The 19,238-nt window shown below is 31.6% G+C and overlaps 1 protein-coding gene across 5 annotated transcripts in view; it reads left to right on the forward strand.

The window, feature by feature from the left end:
* The window catches only part of jvl (javelin-like), a 53,645-nt gene that overhangs the window by 24,681 nt on the left and 9,726 nt on the right, over window positions 1–19,238 (forward strand). The gene's annotated exons all lie outside the window — the stretch shown is intronic.

The raw sequence follows: 19,238 nt of genomic DNA on the forward strand, positions 1-19,238 counted from the left end.
TATATTATATTCGTATATATATTTTTTTTTATATTGTAGGTATACCTTTTAAATTTAGCAAGTTATTTGCATTATCTATATATATAAAATCGAAAGGTCACTCACTCATCACGAAATCTCAGAAACTACATGTGCTAGGAATGTCAAATTTTGCATGGATGTCACTTATAGGACGTAGGTACTCATGGAGACAGAAATTAATAATAACGTAGTTCACGCGGGCGAAGCCACGGGCGGGCCGCTAGTGTAGTATATAGTAATTAATGGTTAAACCACCAATCATATATATCATGGAGTTCAATCTGTACCTACAGTAACTGCATTTCAAAAAGATTTTATCCAAAATATGTTTTTTTAATATATTACTAGAAAAATGCGATATAAATAAAAATGTAACTTACCTACTGTTCAATAATAATGTAACTCGATAAAGCACTACGAGTTTGTCGCTAAGACAAAAATAGAAAGTGTTAAATGCTTTGCATTGATGGTACTGTTCTGAATACTCGAGTAAGACAATGTGTGGCCTCTTGATAAATGGTCTTGTCATTTACTGAATATATAACGAGGCATTCTTTTGAATTTCCTAATTAGCTAGCATTATGTCGACTTTGACAATCGTTTTGGAGAACAATTTGTGATGATTTTGTTAAGAAAAATTTGCATTTTGCTTGTTTTTGTTAGGCACAAGTAAGAAGAGCAATGACTACGTTATTTAGCTTTTCAGCTCAATTCTCTTATTTAAGTAAATGAAGACATTTATAAAATGTCTTCATTTCGATTAAATTGGTTAATATTATTGTATTATGTTTTCACTAGTCACAAATTAAATGTAATTAAATAATTAAAAACCATTTTAGCTTAATTAAGTAGAATTGTCTTTATGTTTCACGTTTACATTAACCGTGTGTCACGCACAAAGTCAATATTTGGACGTTGAAGCTAATTATGTCCATAATTTAATCAGCTAATGAGTAATTTCTTTAGTGTTAAGACTAATGCAAAAATTACCTATTTAATTTAATCAGCTGTTATCCAATTACTGTGGAATGGCCTAAACAATGCCGCAGGTAGGCCATTCCACAATGCTCCTGTAGCTCCTCTGGTGTTACACGGGGTCGTGGGTCTTTTCTCCATAAAGTAAAACACCCATAAATCAATGAATTGTATATGACGATACTTTAACCTTGTTTTAAATTATGTAGTATTGAGATTGTCGTAAATTATTTCCTTGTGAAGGGGTGTCCAGAGATCATTTACGATTGGGTCACGTACCACTGCCCAGACAGCTCATGCGAAACGGACGTCATGTACGATGTTTTTATAGTTCTATATTATACGTAGTTACCTAATGCAAACAACCTTGTAGTGACGTACTATATATGAAATATTTTTGGGTGAATATTAAATTCAGACAACTACTAGATTACAAACGTACAACTAGATACTACGTTTAACTGTAGATCCATAAGAAGCAGTCATGTGAATAAATAAATTTTAAAACTTTTAAGGAGTTTTCCAGAGAAACTTAATAAATTTCGTCAAAAGATTCGTTCGAACTAGCTTTGTTGTTGTTACATTACAGTGAGATATTGCATAACTTTTGTCATCCCTATTGTTCACTTTAAGTCGTTTTCACTTGGATTTCTTTATATTTGTTATAATTCACAAAATGTTTTTTAATTGATTTATGACAATCGTCCACTTAGTTTTTTTTATTGTGAAAACAATATCCACATCATTTATGGTTTAGGAGAAATAGGCAAAAGGACGAAGGCGAGTAAAACATTTTCATACTATTATGAAAGTATTAAACTCTAGTCTACAAGTATTATTTATAATGCTTTTGAAAATTTAAAACATGTTGCAGAGACCGCTGCTAAGCTTTAATTTTCTATTTCGTCCATTTTATACAACTCGATACGTATCGCATTCATCGTATGAACATTCGGAACGTCGCGATCCATCGAACCGTGTGACATTGTGACTTCAAGAAAGGTCATTTACATACGTGTCGGCTTACAATATAAAGTTGTTTTATTATAAAAATATCACAGGTATCAGGTACTAGGTACTATGTATGTACAAACTTTGTTATTAATTACTATTGTAAAATAAATTAAATCTATTTTGATATGAAACGTACATACACAAAGGTGTAACTCGATAGTTGTGGGTTCGATCCCCATTCGGGGGAATGAATTAATATTTACGAGTTCCACCACTCAACACGCAATGCCTCGAAAAATCCGGAAAAAAAAACTATTATATTAAAAGAAATATTTAGTAAAACGTTTTCCTATGGGAAAATTAATTTGCATAAATCTGCAATATAGATTCAGATTGGCAGTAGACTTCAATTGCACTTGTGCTTGCAGACATTACTTTCATTATCAAAATTATATGTCTAGGATATTGATCGGAATATAGTATGAGAGCAATTTAATTACGTAAATATAACAAGTAAATATACGGATAGTGTGTACTACCTGCTCCATTATTATAATTATATTTACGCAACCACCGTAAAATATACTCGTATATTTATTATAAGTATTGTGATATTCGTACTGACATTTTGTAACACTATAATAATTTGGTTTAAAAAATCTATATTAGGTATGCAATTTGTGCTACGTTTTAAATTGAATTTTTAAATCTATAGATAGAAGTTACTTAAAGTTCATTTTTACTGTAAAAAAGATAAAACATTAAAGTAGGTTAATCGCATTTTTTACTTTTTCAAGCTGACTGTGTAATCTAATGGTCTTTTTTTTTCAGGTAAGCATCAGTAAATTCTAGTTTGCTTTACGACGTAATAGAATGGTAAGTTAGTTGATGAAAAAATTCACGAACAAATCGAAATATTTGGGAGTTTTTAGGTTAAGTGAAACAAGTTAATTTAAAGATATAAGAATTCTTTCCCTTATTACCTTTTAATAGACAAATTGATGTTACTGAACGTTTACCCTAATATTAATTTGTATTTCGTAGTAATTTGTATTTTTCAATAGACTCCAGTTTATAATCTACGCCAAATGTATGATAGATCGCCAAATTTTACTTGCGAAGCGTACATTTTTTAACTGTTTTTAACTACGTAGTACTCACGACGTATAGGTACGTCATCTCACGTCTCAGATACTTAGAAAACTATAAAGTAGTGATGAGAGAATGACGATGTCAACTGACGTAAAGTACCGTTCTTGTCTTCTAACAAATATGAACGTTATATTGACAGTAGTAAGAAACGTGACTGCACGAGGCCGACCACTGCTGGGGAAGCCGGGCCACTAACCCATTTATGAGCTGTGGGCGGTAATTGAATTACTCTCCTCTGACGACACAGACAATTCAATCGTAAAGTGGTTCTTATTGTAATAGTAGTCAAAGAGCAACACCGGCCCTTGACTTCCTTTTCTTAAAATACAATATAAATAATCCAATTTAATTGCACTTAGTTCATTCTACTATTTTACAGTTAAATTTAGTTCCGTCTCTTGATTTTAATTAATGTTTAAATTACAGTTCATAATGATATTCACGGTTTTCACTCACTACTTTATTTTAAACAATTTGTGTTGTGTTGAGATAGCGTTATGTTGTTTCTTTATTCAAATTGAAGGAATTTAGTAGAAAGTGGATGGATTTTAGACAAAAAGAAGACGATGGATGTCGAAAGTTGCGAAATAACAATAATGTTTACGCAATTCAACCATTACGTATTAATTAATTGAGAAATCTTATGCGATTTAGTTTTATTGTTGGCGTGACTGTAACCACTCGCAGGGTATATCTTGAAATCAAATCGATACCATGTGCGCTTACTTATGTTGTTAGTATATAAGTAACGCAGCTTTCTAACTGTTGAATTGACAACCGTGATATGACAGATACGTAGTCCCTTCAAAAATAAGTTCCACTTATGTACGGATCGTTACGTAGAAAATAGTAATAAAAAGAAAGAAAGGACGATTTAATAGTAAAAACAATACTTTTCTAAATATCAGCTAACGAATAAAATAGCGAGATTGATTGTATTTAATATTATTTCCATATATTTTTGAAGGTATTACTTATAAAAGAAGTCTACTAAATAAACAAATTTCACTATTTAAAGCATACAATGATTATAGGCTTATAGCCACAAACCTGTTGTTCGTAATCGGGAGCCGGCACTGTGTCGTCATAATGGTGCGCGCGACCGTGACGCCGCTTCCGTCGCCACTTCCGTCTCCCACCACCAGCCATCTCGACTGTTAAATCGAAGCTGTTATCTACTCTCAATCCCAACAATAAGCTTTCGAACAATACATTCGCGTTTCTCTAGACATGTCGCGTATAATGTCACCGGGTAGTGGGTAATGTCATTTTGTATGGGTGTGTTGAATGTGTATACATATTATATGCTCTACACTAATGCGTACCACGTTATACTACTATAACAAGATATTTAAGACTTGTATATAACATAGATGAATTGATGTAATATGTCTATTAGACTTTAAAATCTATATATATAAAATCGAAAGGTCACTCACTCATCACGAAATCTCAGAAATTACATGTGCTAGGACTCTGAAATTTTGCATAGGAGTTATTTATAGGAAGTAGGTGCTCGCTAAGACGGGAACTTGCAATATTCGACCCCTAAGGGGTTGTTTTTGGGGTTGAAAGTTTGTATGAAACTTCGTTAGTACAAATGCTAGGAGTCTCAAATTTTGCATGGACGTCACTTATAGGACGTACTCATGGAGACAGAAATTAATAAAAACGTAGTTCACGCTGGCGAAGCCGCGAGCGGGCCGCTAGTATCTTATAAATATATGAATTTGTTTATTTCCGAATAAAAAGTGAATTAAATAAATTATAAGTAGATAGTAATTAAAAAGTACTACGGTACCAGTGAAATATTAGTATTTAGTATTTTAATTTGTATTTTCTTAAAGTCGAACAAACTACTAGGGAATGGTTAAAGTAACTGGAATAATGAACAGTAAGAAATATTGCTATACGATATCTGCAGTCCACACCTATTACATTTCGTATTACCTACTAAAGTACATACTAACTAGGGCGTGGAGAAATGCTTGGGCTGTTCTTTGACGATATTAATATCACTTGGCCTGCAATATTATTTATGCTACAACTTTCATGATTTTTGACATACTTATCTATACATAACATAAAATTGTTTGTCCGTGGAAGATATATGAGAAAATTCATTATTGGAGGCATTTATCTACATTGATATTTTAAAATTTTCTCTTTGTGGTTTATGCACGCTTACCTCAGAAACGGCTTAAACGATTTGAATGCAGTTTTCAGAATTGTTTTTAGAAAAATTCCCCTAAACATTTAGTGTTTGTTTTATTTGAATCAGTATAATATAATATAATACTTATATATTTATTTTGTAATTTCTTTGATTAATGCAAATGTCATCTTTAATAATTGGTAACTGATTGCGCCATTTGCTTCGTCTCTGTTAGCAAGAGACTGTTACATAGGTATTTCCTAAAATTTTGAAACAACGTAACGTCTTAACAATGCAAACTGAAAAGACTACGCCGACGTCGTTCGCGGGATATTTTGATTACTAAAGATTTCTATAGTGGGTTAATTATATTTCTAGTTTAATATGCAAAGTGAAAGTGTCCCCAAATAAAATTCAAAAATATGGCTTTAAAAACCGTTCTAAATTATTTAAATCACCTAATGAAATGTTGATCAAACATTTATATTAAAATAATAACATTTGAATATACTAATATTTGTCTTGAGTAACTTTCTCATTAACATAGTTAATTAAGGCAAGGTTTTTAAGAGAATGAATAACTAAGAATTATGACACAAGACAATATAAAATATAAGAAATTAGAAGTATTTGTAAAATACCCAACATTTTTGTTGTTCTTAATATAAATAATATTGTTATTACCTATGCTATTCAATTTAAACACTTATTTATATTTTACTCTATAAAATTTTTGGCCCAAAATTAATCTCTCCAAAAACTATAAATGACCTCTATGTAATCCATTATCGGACCTCATCTCATGCGTCAATTATGTCTGTGCTTCATGTAAATTAAATGAGCAGTTATTCGTTAACCGTAGCGTAGAATAGAAAGTGTTGCCTAACTATGCAACGATGTGTGTGCGCGCAGCCTTTGTGAAACGTGTTGTGAATTCCGGACTCCGATCTTAATCCTCGGTCCTCGCAGCCGCTGGAGGAACTGGATCAAGTCTTGATTCATGCAGTGAAAGTGTCCCACTCTCATAACAATCGATATGAATGCATGTTTGACAAATGTCTCAACCTCACGAAATTATATTTCGTAATAAGTTAAGTATATTCGCTTTAAAACAGATGCGCTGGCAGTAGTCGTGAACATTTGGAAACCAGTCGTTCTATTTTGTATGGCCGGCAATATTTACGTTTACCGTAAACGGAGTCAGATTTAACTCCGTCAAGGAAGTGAGTGACTAAGCGAGCAGTACGTTGGAGGTGAAAGAATTATGTTAAAACATTTAATGTCGACCCAGTTTATATTTGTATTCGTTCCGTCTGGTTGTAAAGGAAATTATACAAATAAAATCAAAATATGGTTGAAGAAATGCAAGGATAGTTTATAATTAACTTATAATTTACTGATATAAATCATATTCACGCTGTATCCCGCACACAGCAGAGCAGTACATAACAATATATAACATATCTGATTAACTCGGTTAACTTACTACTAATTATAAAAATTTCATTTCTAAACGCTAGGGCGATTTAAAGATGTAAATTTTATTAATTTTAAGATAAAAATACATATATTAGTAGAAGATATAAAAGAATTTCCATTAAATATATTTTACGCAATGCTTGAAGAAACAGACGTTTCATTTCCTAAATTTTATCGTAACAAATGATCAGATCTTAACAACAAATCAAGTAAAATTCCTTAATTTATTTTATCGATCTATATCGATGAATTCACTGTAAAATTTTTAATATATTATTTAGCTTATAAATAAAAGTCTACATATTCTTTGAAGTTGTTATTAAATCGTATCTGGTTGGAATAGCTTGAAACCTCCGGTCCAGACACCTCCGTTATTACACGTCTATCGTCTATTTGGTGACTCATACATACTGATTTGGGTGTAGGTTATTAACTTTATTCGAAGTAGTTTTTAATGATAATATATATGTATGTAATGTTTTGTGAAATATAGTAAATTATATATTTTAAGTTTACACCATTTTAGTTGTCAATAAAATGAAATTTAATTTTAAGACCTACTTAACTATACTCTCATACGTCTGGAGCCGGGCTCTGGAGATATGAAGGGGACTGAATGGCCCTTGTACGTAGTAAGACACTTGTAGCATCAATTATTTCAATTGCTTTTATCTTCATCGAGTGTAGCTGTTGACGCTTTATAAGTTGTATCTTGTTGTAAGTCATAATAAAATACATGTATACATATATTAATTAAAACTTTTAAAATAGTTATAACAATACAATGAGATAATTTTGCCCAACAATTAGTAAGTATGTTTCATACATTATAAAGAAAACTATTACAAATCGGAACGAAATTACATGCAAAACAGAATAAAAACAACGTAAGCAAAATGTCGGAACAACTAAAAATTATGCTTATAAAGGAGTAAAAGTAGTTTAAGTATTAAAAACGTAATGGAATTATAATATTTTCTTGAAAGGTTTGAAATGTTAAAGTCTTGTGTTGAGTAATTTCTTGCATCACTAGGATTTCCTTCTTGCGTTGCGCTGTCAGCTGTAATCTTTTATGATGTTACAAGATATATCGCACTGAACTATTCTCATTGTTATTAATGTGAAGCAACCATTTTCTGATAGATACACGATTAAAGATATTTTAAGATAAGAATATTTTCTATTACATGATTTTTCAAAAAAACAATTTATTTGCCGTGTACCTATTAGAGCAAATCATCTTTGAACAAAACCAATGGAAATCTGGGTAATTAAATTATTTTTTGAAAAAAAAAAAACTTTCAGACTAACAATTCGTGGCTTAAGCAATAACGCCGATATGAAATGCCATTCAATCATGTGACTGATAGGATTGATTGTGAAACTATAATGAATCAGAGAAAAAGATAAAATCAATAACAAGAGATGTAAAAATATAAAAAAGATTGTTACGTAAAACATGTTTTCAGAAAAGACATAAACCTACGATTTATTTTTAACTGTGGCGAAGTCATGTTTAATTACCAATGGAAAACATTTACACGTCATAATGTTCTTATACAAGTGTAATGATTTTAATATAAATATTTTAAAATAGTTCTCTATAACAATATTTATTAATAATGCGCCGATACCTAATGTATGGGGAAGAATAATATGAACCCTTTTGTTAAACTAACATTTATTTACAATATTATGCATAATCTATTTCTACTGATAACAATATAAATTTGATTAAAGTTTCAACAATTAATTTGATAATATTTTAAAATTATTTACTAATATTTAATTATTTCATTATAAATATCCATTAAAATAGTATATTTGTATAAATAGATATAAATAAGCACGTCAAGTTTCCAAGTTGTTTCATCGCCGGTAGTTTAAATTGATTTCTCTTTATTAGGTACGTTACATAGATCAAAGGTAATAAATATCACGGCTAGTCAAAAGCGGGTCAATATCCGGAATATTGAGAGGCTGGCCTTGTAATGTTACAGACAGTTGATTTGTTTGGACAACGGATCTCAGAAATGAATAATAATCTAATTCGTCTTAGTTATATATACAAGTTTATATTTTTATATAACAACTGTGTAGATAGAATTGTAGGCAGTTGAATGCTGAACTAATATTATTTTTTCTTTAGAATTGGGAAGGGTAATATGACTTTATAATCGAAATGTTTTTTTACAGTATTGTAATTTAATTGCAAATATTGTAGAGAACACTATAATATATTTACAAATGTCAGTGATAGATTTTACAATTTTACATCAATAAGAATTGACTGCTCAGTACTAAATGACATTTGGTATTCAATATGTTAAATTAAAATTAAAATCCCTTCACCAATTATATTTTCCAACCACTTATGTTGTGATGTCTGTCGGAAATGAACGTGATATTTCGTCTCACCAGACCAGATTGAAAGAAAAACCAAAAATATTTAACAAAATCATATTAGATGATTTGACAATCATTTAAACAGGTCTAAACTCCGCCACAATGCGAATCCGATGCAGAACCTTCACATTAATTGCTCAACTACTAAGAATCGATTCCACTTGGGCACAGTGCGTTTAATTGTGACTAATTTGCGTCTGCAATCCATAGGTACTACCAGTGGGTGCAACAATCACTCGCCCACGCCAACAGTTGGAACAACAGCCATGAATAGGATAAACGACTAACGCTGCCTACAACCCAATTTGATGACATTAAGATATAAATGCTTCGTTATTTGATGAATATGGATATATCCTTGTATATTTAATTACTTACTTACGTCTTGATATGTTCATGAGAATTAATAGATTCATTTAAATGTTTAATAATTAAAAATATATTTACTTAAAAAAGTAACTTTATTACAGTATACCAAATACAAAACAGAAAACTAGATCATATACCAATGTTTATTTCAGTGTATATATAAACTATTGATTTAGTAAGTTTATATTTGTATACCTTACATACAATACATACAAATCGGTAAATACTTAATAATGTAATTACTGTAGGGAGTTCAACAGGCAGCTGTTAGAGTAAGGGGTCGTCGTGACCAAACAGCTGTATTGTTTATTAATGGGCCAGTCGTACACATTCGTCCATTCGTCCGGATACTGGGATCACGTCCTTTATGGTGACGGCTGTATGCAGGTAGAGGGAAGCGATTCGTTTATATCTAGAGGTCCATTAATTATATAATCAATTATATATTTCTTATCTTATAATAAATTTTATAACCTATTAAAATCTTATCTTCTATATCGTTTTACTATATTTTTTCTAAATTTGCATTATTTCAAAACTTACTCTGGACGATCGAAGCCAAGGAAAAATTAACTACTCATTCGTAGTTGTTTGTCCTCCTGTGTTTATTTGTAGTTGCATATAGATAAAATAAGAAATGTTATTGTATAAAACAAAAAGATGCTGTCATACACTCTTTGTATGTTTTCCTTATTATTTAATTATTATACTTACTCGTGCATAATATATTTATAACTATATCTCGAATATGACATTTATGTTTTATTTATATTTTGAAAACTAAACATAAATATGAGACGGTGTGACTTGGATTTTAAGATTTAAATGTCGGATAAGAAACATTTAACGTAAAAATTGTCTCGATATTTTTTTATTTAGAAGTTACTGACATCATTGGAAACAGGTATGTTGATGCCCAATTGACCTTTATCAACCATTTAAAGTATACTGCTATACACAACAAATGTTTTCAAGTTGTTAAATAGGATAAATTAAACCTTAATCAGCTGAATTAAGTTCTATTTTAGCTTGGCTAACGTAACAGTTGGTAGCTGAACAGCATCAGCGAGCAATCATCGCTATGCAGCTGTTATATCTAAAAAATATATTGATGAGAGGAGAATGCATTTATATTTGAGTCTAACAATGGACTTATAATATAATTAAGTCTTCTTCGTTTCACCTGGCACATTAGAAGTATTGTGTATATTCGACGCTTTTAATATTACCTAGTAAAGTGCAACTTGGCCTTGTCTTCAAGGATTCTGTGGCAAACATTTAAATGTGATACAAGCTAAAGAATGCTTCGCTGTACTCAGATATAGCCTTAAGAATTATCATAAAAATTAAATTCATTTTTATTCCACCGAAATATTTGAATTTTGAATAAAATATAAAGCGCTTAACGCTCTGTAAGTTTTGCTTTTTTGTGTTCACACAAAAAATGGAAGGTATATATTTACATTCTTGATGATACTTATTTTGGTTGGTATATCATATTTTAGAGTAAAGTATAGACTGTATATACTTTACTTACATTTTACAAATATAGTGTTTATTTCGAAAACAATATATGCAAATACGATGTTTTAGTTTATATTAGGATTTTGCTCTGTTTATTTCTATAAACAATATATGTATTACATATTCATATGCCTGAATCGATACCATTTTCATTTTAACTATAACTAGACCTTGAGTCTAATATATGATAACAGGTTTTTTTTTTAATTTTAACATACCTAGTGTATATATAATATTAATTCAGTGTTTAAATATGGACTTTCAGTTTCACAACTCTTGCTTGCTTGCTCTTGCCACTTGTAGGCAAAGAAAACTAAATATTAAGAATAGAGAAAACAATATTAATCTAAATCACTATTCTCTCAATACAATTGTGTACAATAAGACATTTATCCAATGCGCCAAGATGGCGTCCATTTGTAATAAAAATTGTATTTTGTTTGTTACTTCCATACAAAGTGAAACTTTTAAAACGTTGTGGTTTTTATTTCTCGTTACAATAATCGTAATTACAGTCCACGAAAAATCCAGCTGAGAAACTCATATCAATATCCAACACGAACGTGACTAATCGCACGTCAGCCACGTGCACCGCCGTCAACTGCTTTCAGGTCTAAGATTGATAGCTGATATTCCGTTAAGTTGTTTATACATTATATACACATAACATTACCTATTGTTTCATTATGTTGTTTTGATTAACCTTCTCGTTTCTTGCTTTGCGTATTTATTTAAATATTATCGCTATGATGAAATAGTGATGGTTACGGAAAAACATGTTCACTTTTTAATCTGTGTAATTTCTTATGATTATACAATCCTATATATAGGTACAATATGTGATAAAGAATATGGTTAATCGAATTGTTTTCTGTAATAATTCCGTTACCTAATCTAAAAAATAGGGTGGACTAGGTACAGCTTTAATATTTTTTCTTTAATTGAACACAGCATAGCTATTATAGATGAAAGTACAGTTGTGTGTCTTCAAATTGATATCAAAATTGAGAAATATAATTTTAATGACACACTTGCCACCATACTTCTCTGCAGTTTGCAGTAAAAGAAACCTTACTTTTTACTTCGTTTGTAAGTAACAATCATAATAATAACATTTATTCTAAATGGACGCCATCTTAGCACAGTGGCTAATGTCTTACTGTACACAATTGTATTGGGGGAATAGTGATTTTATTGAAACATAGTTCAATATGTCTATTTATGAATTGAAGCTAGTCGTGGCCTCCACATTTCGGTGGAAAGTGGGAAACGGAAGTGTCTTAATGGGAACGGAATGTGTTACCTAGGTTCCCAGGTAACCTCTGTCTACCCTGCTAAATGCGGATATAGCGTGAAGCTAAAAAAACACAAAAAAAAACGTTTTCCGTCTAGTTATGCAGTGTTTATAATTTGATAATAGATGTAGGTATAACGGAGCAAAATGCACTGTTCACGTATTTGTGCTCAGTAATAGGCTATAGCTATGTGCATACTGCATACTGTGTAATTAACTATTTTATTCATGTCGGTACGGCTTCACGGATAGTGATTTGGGCGGAGGTAACACAGGTTCGTAATATTATGTTTTGTGGCTGCTCACGCGTACATATACCTACATATTATATCTAATATGTTTATTGCTATAATAACAGTATATGTGCTTTTCTACGTTGCTTGTTCCGAAATTCAAACCGTCAATTTACTTTACTTGAGGTCGTCGTGGCCCATCGGCACCAGGGTGTGACTGTAACGCGACAGTTGTGAGTTCCATCCTCTCTCGAGGAAGTGAAATATTTATTTACGTTTGTATTTCCATTTCTTCGCTCTGGTGTGGAGGGAAAGCGCGGCGTTAAGTTCTGCCACTCAACACACAATGCCACCAGAAATCGGCAAAAAGTGAGGACCGGAGTGTCTTAACACTAGGTTCCCTCTGCCTACCCTGCTATGTGCGGAATACAGCGTGAAACTGATATAATTTTGTAATGATCAGTATGAGCGGCCAACATATCGACATATTTATTGTTTTAGATTGATTGTCCTAAATAGCTCTGCGTCAAGAATACTCGTGAGCCTTGTAAATAATGATAAGGAGGCCAATGGTATCGGGTCAGACAATTTTTGTAAAGGTGCGACGAAACGGTGCGACTTGAAGAAAAGTGAAAGTGAAGAATATATATTTTTTTTTATTTCTCGTCGCGGCCTTTATTTTTTATTTTGTATATAAAATTTGGAAACTCTAATAATATTTAATTTGCTTATTCTGATAGTGGTTTAATTTAATTTTTTTTATTTAGGTTTTTTTTTTGTTTACAAATACGCTTCTTAATTATGCCATTCTACGGCAAAGCAAAATGACCAATAGGAGAGTGAATGAAGCTAATAGATATTATTAACACTTTCGCCTCGGTAGTCGAAGTTTCCTCGTTTTACCAGTTTTCACTCTGTCGAAAGGCGAAGGTTGTTTATGTGACATTCATTTGAACACACTTTTAATGTTCTATGTTTAATAAAAAAAAAATAACGCATTCTATCTAAAAATAAAGTATTTTGTTGGCGTAATCTTAAATGGAATTAATAAAAGTAGCGTAGGAAGTTAATTCAATTTGTTCTATAAACAGCAGTAGACTTAAAAGGTAAAAGCCAAGTATAGAAATTATATAAACGATTAGCATTTTAACTGTCAAATTATTGCAGATTGCGGACGCGACTGTGTTACCATGTTGTCGAGATACTTGTAGGTTTAAATCTATACTTCTATACTAATATAATAAAGCGGAAGAGTTTGTTTGTTTGTTTGTTTGAACGCTAAGATCTCTGGATCTACTGGTCCGATTTACTTTGTTTTTGTTTTGTATGAAAGCTGCATTCTTCAGAAGTGCTATAGGCTATATAACATTACATTACACATATATACTAATAAATTAAAATACTTTCTAATTTGACATGCAATTTATTCTGCCATGTTAATAACAACCGTCGTCGCTACGCGACCGCGTTCGTTACCGCGTCCTTTTGATATTCATCCTTATGAAAATAAATATAATAGTCAATTTTAGCATTTCATCTAGATTTAATTATATTTCTATAGAAATTATATTCTTATATTTCAAGCAGGCGTAGCCGCGTCCGGGTCCGCTAGTTAACTTATAAAAACAATCTACGTTTACTTATGGAGGTAACTTCATTTCAAAACAAATTAAATAAATTATATTAATAACAAAATTTCGGGGCTTTCAATTTGCTGGGCTTTGGGCTCTGGCTAACCTAAGCTTGAATTTTAGAAAAAAATTGAGACCTTCCCTTTTTGCACGGAATTCTTAGTGGACGAGCCAGACTCGCGCTTGTCCGGTTTTTTTGGTTTACAGGACCAATTAGAGGCTTTTAGCACCGGAGCTAACGCACTGTGAACAGTATAGCGAAGATAATGTCTCATTCATACACTCTCAACAATTAACTCTTTCAATCACACTTTCTAAACGAATTTTTATATCTTTTTACATTAAGTTTATTTTGTGTATAGTGTGTAAAGAGAGCATACTCTCTGTATTTAATATTAAATGAGAATGATCAGAATTCGGCGGAAAGCGCAGAACCGAAATGTCTGAATGAAAGTGTCTTAAAATTAGGTTCCCAGTTTTCTTCTGCCTCCTTCTATGTGGAGGATACAACGTAAAGCTAAAAAAAATATTACATACTATACTTCCACACTTACACAATTTTCGTTATGTTTATATCAGCTATAATCTGGTAATGCAAATAGCCATTGTCAATATAATAGGTTTACCTTCGTTCAAATTTCGATTAGAGATAAACATTGTTTAATAACATTTATCGATCGCGTATAAGCAATGGCTTCTAAAATATTTGAATAGTCCAGTAGTCCATAGCCTACAGCAATGTTTCGTTTCGTCATGCGAGGCAAGCAACCGGGTAGGAAAGCAGCCGGCACGCAGACCGTGCGCTCTCGTGGGCTCAGTTCATATGCTCTTGAACATGCTAGTCAGGGCAAACATGGGAGATGACACGGACGGACACGTTCATATTATTGTTTCTACCCAGTAAAGAGAAGAGAAGAGAAGAGAGAGAGAGATAAAATCTAATTCTGAGACCAGCCCGACATTGTAACAAATATTCACGGTTCGACGCACAGAATATGTGTGAGTACGACGTCCGTACGCTATGAAGGTGCAAGCGATTCAAGCGAAACTGTGCGCGTGTTAAAAATCGCACAAGCTCAAGCACATTCAGCATTTGATCTTTGTCAAAAATTCGCAGTCGACAGTCGTCCTAAGCGGTGGCAAGCACGAGCAAAAACATGGGCATATGCACATACAGCTTAGCAGTATTATATGCTTGTACCTGTGCTTGTGCTTGTGCTCGTTGAACGCGAGCGTCTAAACGCGACATAATGATATGTTTACACGCTGTACCATAACAACATGCACGACGAAATAAATGGACGAATTTATACTTTTAAAATATTGTATTGCTTTATCGTATTAAGCCTGTGCCGATAGATTATTATAGACGATATTGTTATAATGACGAATTAAATTAATTCCATTTAAAACCGAACAGTTACATTACTTAAATCTATCTTTTATCTTACTTTTTAGATATAATATCTGTTAAAGAAATCTCCTAATTCTTCATATAATATTTCTATGTAGTATTATAAATTTAAACCAAATATAAATGATCTTATTCTTATACCGCTAGCATGTACATTGTACCTACATGAGCATTGAACGGCAGTGCGTAACAAGGCAAAACTTTTGCGTGCTCATCTTGGTAATGTGTTCCACGAGTATAATGAAACGGTATGTTGGAGATTTAATTTGTCACGCTGTTAACTGACGGACGATCGCTTTTCTTGTAAAGGTTCTATAGACGTGTTTATAACGTATATATAACTCTGTGTGACCAAAGATGAAGTAGTTCATGAATTAAAATTTTAGTTCATACATATCAAATATAAAAACTCAAAACTATCAAATATAAATCCAAGAACATTTTAATAAATAAACTTCTACAGATTTTTTCGAAATATATTTTAGTAGAAATCATATATACATATATTGTCAGGAATGGTATGGTAGAATGCAGGATTATGCATTAAGGAGCTTGGACAAACATTGCCTACACTTGAACGCGTGCGTCTGCACGTTTTGTCACTTGTATAAAAAAATATATGAAAAGCGTAATCATTAAGACGAGGCCAGTCGTGGCGCAGGCACTCGCATAAACGAGTGAGTGTCAACGCGACAGCTTGTAAGTGTAGTTCCCACTCAAGGAAATAAAATATTTAATATTTTCATTTCTTCGTGTCGAGGTAAAGCACGGCGTTTAGTTCCGCCACTCAGCACGTAATGTCTCTAGTATTCGGTTCCCTCTGCATACTCTGCTACATGCGGGATACAGCGTGATCAGGTTCACGCTGAGAAAAGGAAAAAAATAAAATGAGAGTTCCATGACCCAGTTGTTATTATGCAAATAGCTTATTTACTGCTGTTAAGCTACAGTGACTGAATCCTGTAATTGATAAAGCAACTGTTAATTAAATATACCTAGTCTTTAGATATATTAACGAGAGTGGAAGTTTTATTTTCTTGAAACGTTTTGTAAGTAAGTCTCATAATATTATCTCTTTCTCTGAAATGAAAATAAAAAATATTTTTACAAAATCAGTTAATCGGTTTCCTATAAATCGTTGCAAGAAAAGAACGTTAACATTGTTGCTTACTATTTTATTAATAGTAACCTTATTTGTTTTGGCCTTAGCGTATCGGCAACATTTTTAAGGTCAAATATTATAAAAAAATGTTTACGTTCATACGCTTAATTTTTTTATTTATTCTTGAAATTTTACTACATTATTTAGGCTTGAAACAACAGGCCATAGAACATTAAATGTAGATATTGTTTATGTCAAATATTAAATTAAAATTTTAAATTTACAGACATTCAATTAGAACTATTTAATATCAATTAAACGTCTTAAAAGGTGTAGAGAATATCGAGAAATCTTAAATAAATGACGAATCTACTACGTCACAATGTTATGACTAATTAATTAACTTATCATTGCTATTTGGCTTTGCAATAGGACACCTCGACCTCAATATCACATTACATACATTTCCTTTTTCTCTCACGTAAAGGTTAACATGATTAACTTAACATATTCATATCACTTTAAAAACTTGTTGCACAAAAGATATCATATATATGAGTAAAATATAAATATAATAAAAAAATATATATTTACAGTATTTATTCTTCAAATATTATGCTGACGACATTAAATAAAAACTTGGAAAATCAACATAGTGTTTATTATTTCATTTCATGTGGAAATAATTTTCAAGGTAAAGTTTCCATTGTATTCTGTAAGTAGACTGATTTATAATAATGTTTCGAATGCTACCATTATGTTTGTAAAAAATATTTAAATTTAAACTCTATCCCATAATTATATGACATATTCAAATTAAAAAAAAAAACATCTTCACGCTGTATCCCGCACACAGCAGGGTAGGCAGAGGAAAGCTAGTGTTAAGACACTCCGTACATACTCAAATAATAACAAAATATATAGATGATTCTAAAGACCTACAAATTTTAGAGGAAAGTTTAAAGTATAAAATTTCACAATTCAGCAAAATTAATGCAATTAAAACAATATATTTTTATACAAAATATGTTTTCAACAAAGTATAATATAAATATAACAAATATCTTTGCGTTATTTTCGATTTTTCTACAATTTACATACTATTACGTTTTGTATAGAGAAAACAATGGCTGCCTCTAGCTATGGCTTCCGTTTGTTTGTGGATGGCGATGGCTTAATGTTGCGACGCATTAGTAAATTATAATAATAACACACAGTGAATATAATCGCCTTGTGAAGTGAAAAGTGAAACTTAAAATTGTGATGTTTCACAAAAAATTCAATGGAATAACTTTCGTAACATTTGAAATAATATTCTAGTATCTAACTGTTTTAGTTGAGCTAGAAAGTATAAATAACTGTCAATCTTTTGCATATGATCTTTATAATTTGGTATATACCATATATTACATGCCGTCGTGACGGATTTGCACAAGATGTGACTGTAACGCGACGGTCGTGGGTTCCCCACTCGAATTATTATTTATTAAAATTTAATTTTTTTCGTTCTAGCACCAAGGCGGGCTTTTGCCTTGATTGAGTGCCACTCAACGCGCAATGTCTCGAAAAAATCAGCGGAAAATGGAGAACAGAGTGTCTTAACAGTAGGTTCCCTCTGCCGTCTTTGCTATATGCGTGATAATATAGTATATACGAATCCTGAATTTAAGACAAGATCTAATCAAATATGACTCATCTTATATTTATATATCTTTTAAAATATCAAAAACTAAGATAAAATAATCGCATAGGTATTTCACAACAACAAAAACAGTATCAGTGAGGACTTTATCACAATTGACAGCACTAATGCTATCACACTTAAGTGACATCGACATTTATAAGCCTCTTTATCAGATACAGATTCTACGTTTACTCAAAACGGAATTTTTGATCTACTGGAAACGTAGCCAATGTATCCAAATAATTAATATACCCTATGTATGTGTAGTTTTGAACCTGGTTGAAATTATAGGTGCTAATATTAGCAGTTCGTTTTCTTACCGAACGGGGATATACACAGGAAGTTTACGCAAATAGTTAACTGGTAACTATAAAATGTCGTGTTAACTTCATAAATATCGGCTTCTCTGACTCGACGATCATGCGAATATGGATGTTATTAGGTAAATTCATTCACATTATAACACCTGTCAAATTTATAGGTTTCAAAATTGACATTCGTCGTGGCGGAACTCAACGCCGCGCTTTACCTCGTTGTAAGAGCGAGGAAATGAAATAATTAATATTTTAATTTTCTCGAATGGGAATCGAACCCACAACCTGTCGGGTTTATTGTCGCACGGTTGTGCATATGCGCCAAAACTAACCTTTCCCTTATTTATTGTAGTAAAAAGATATGAAAAAGTCTATTTTACGTAACAGTCTTACAAAATTTTAAGAAATATATAGGTATTTTCTTAAATTTTATATAAGTACTTAGGTACTAATATCTAATTTTTGTTTTATTTTAAATATATTATTCTTTTTGCAAATGCTTTGTGCTTATAAGATTACATGTAACCTTGC

This window comes from Heliconius melpomene, chromosome 19 (genome assembly GCF_056956725.1).
Source record: "Heliconius melpomene rosina isolate 202511_hmr_F chromosome 19, ASM5695672v1, whole genome shotgun sequence".
Taxonomy (NCBI): Eukaryota; Metazoa; Arthropoda; class Insecta; order Lepidoptera; family Nymphalidae; genus Heliconius; species Heliconius melpomene.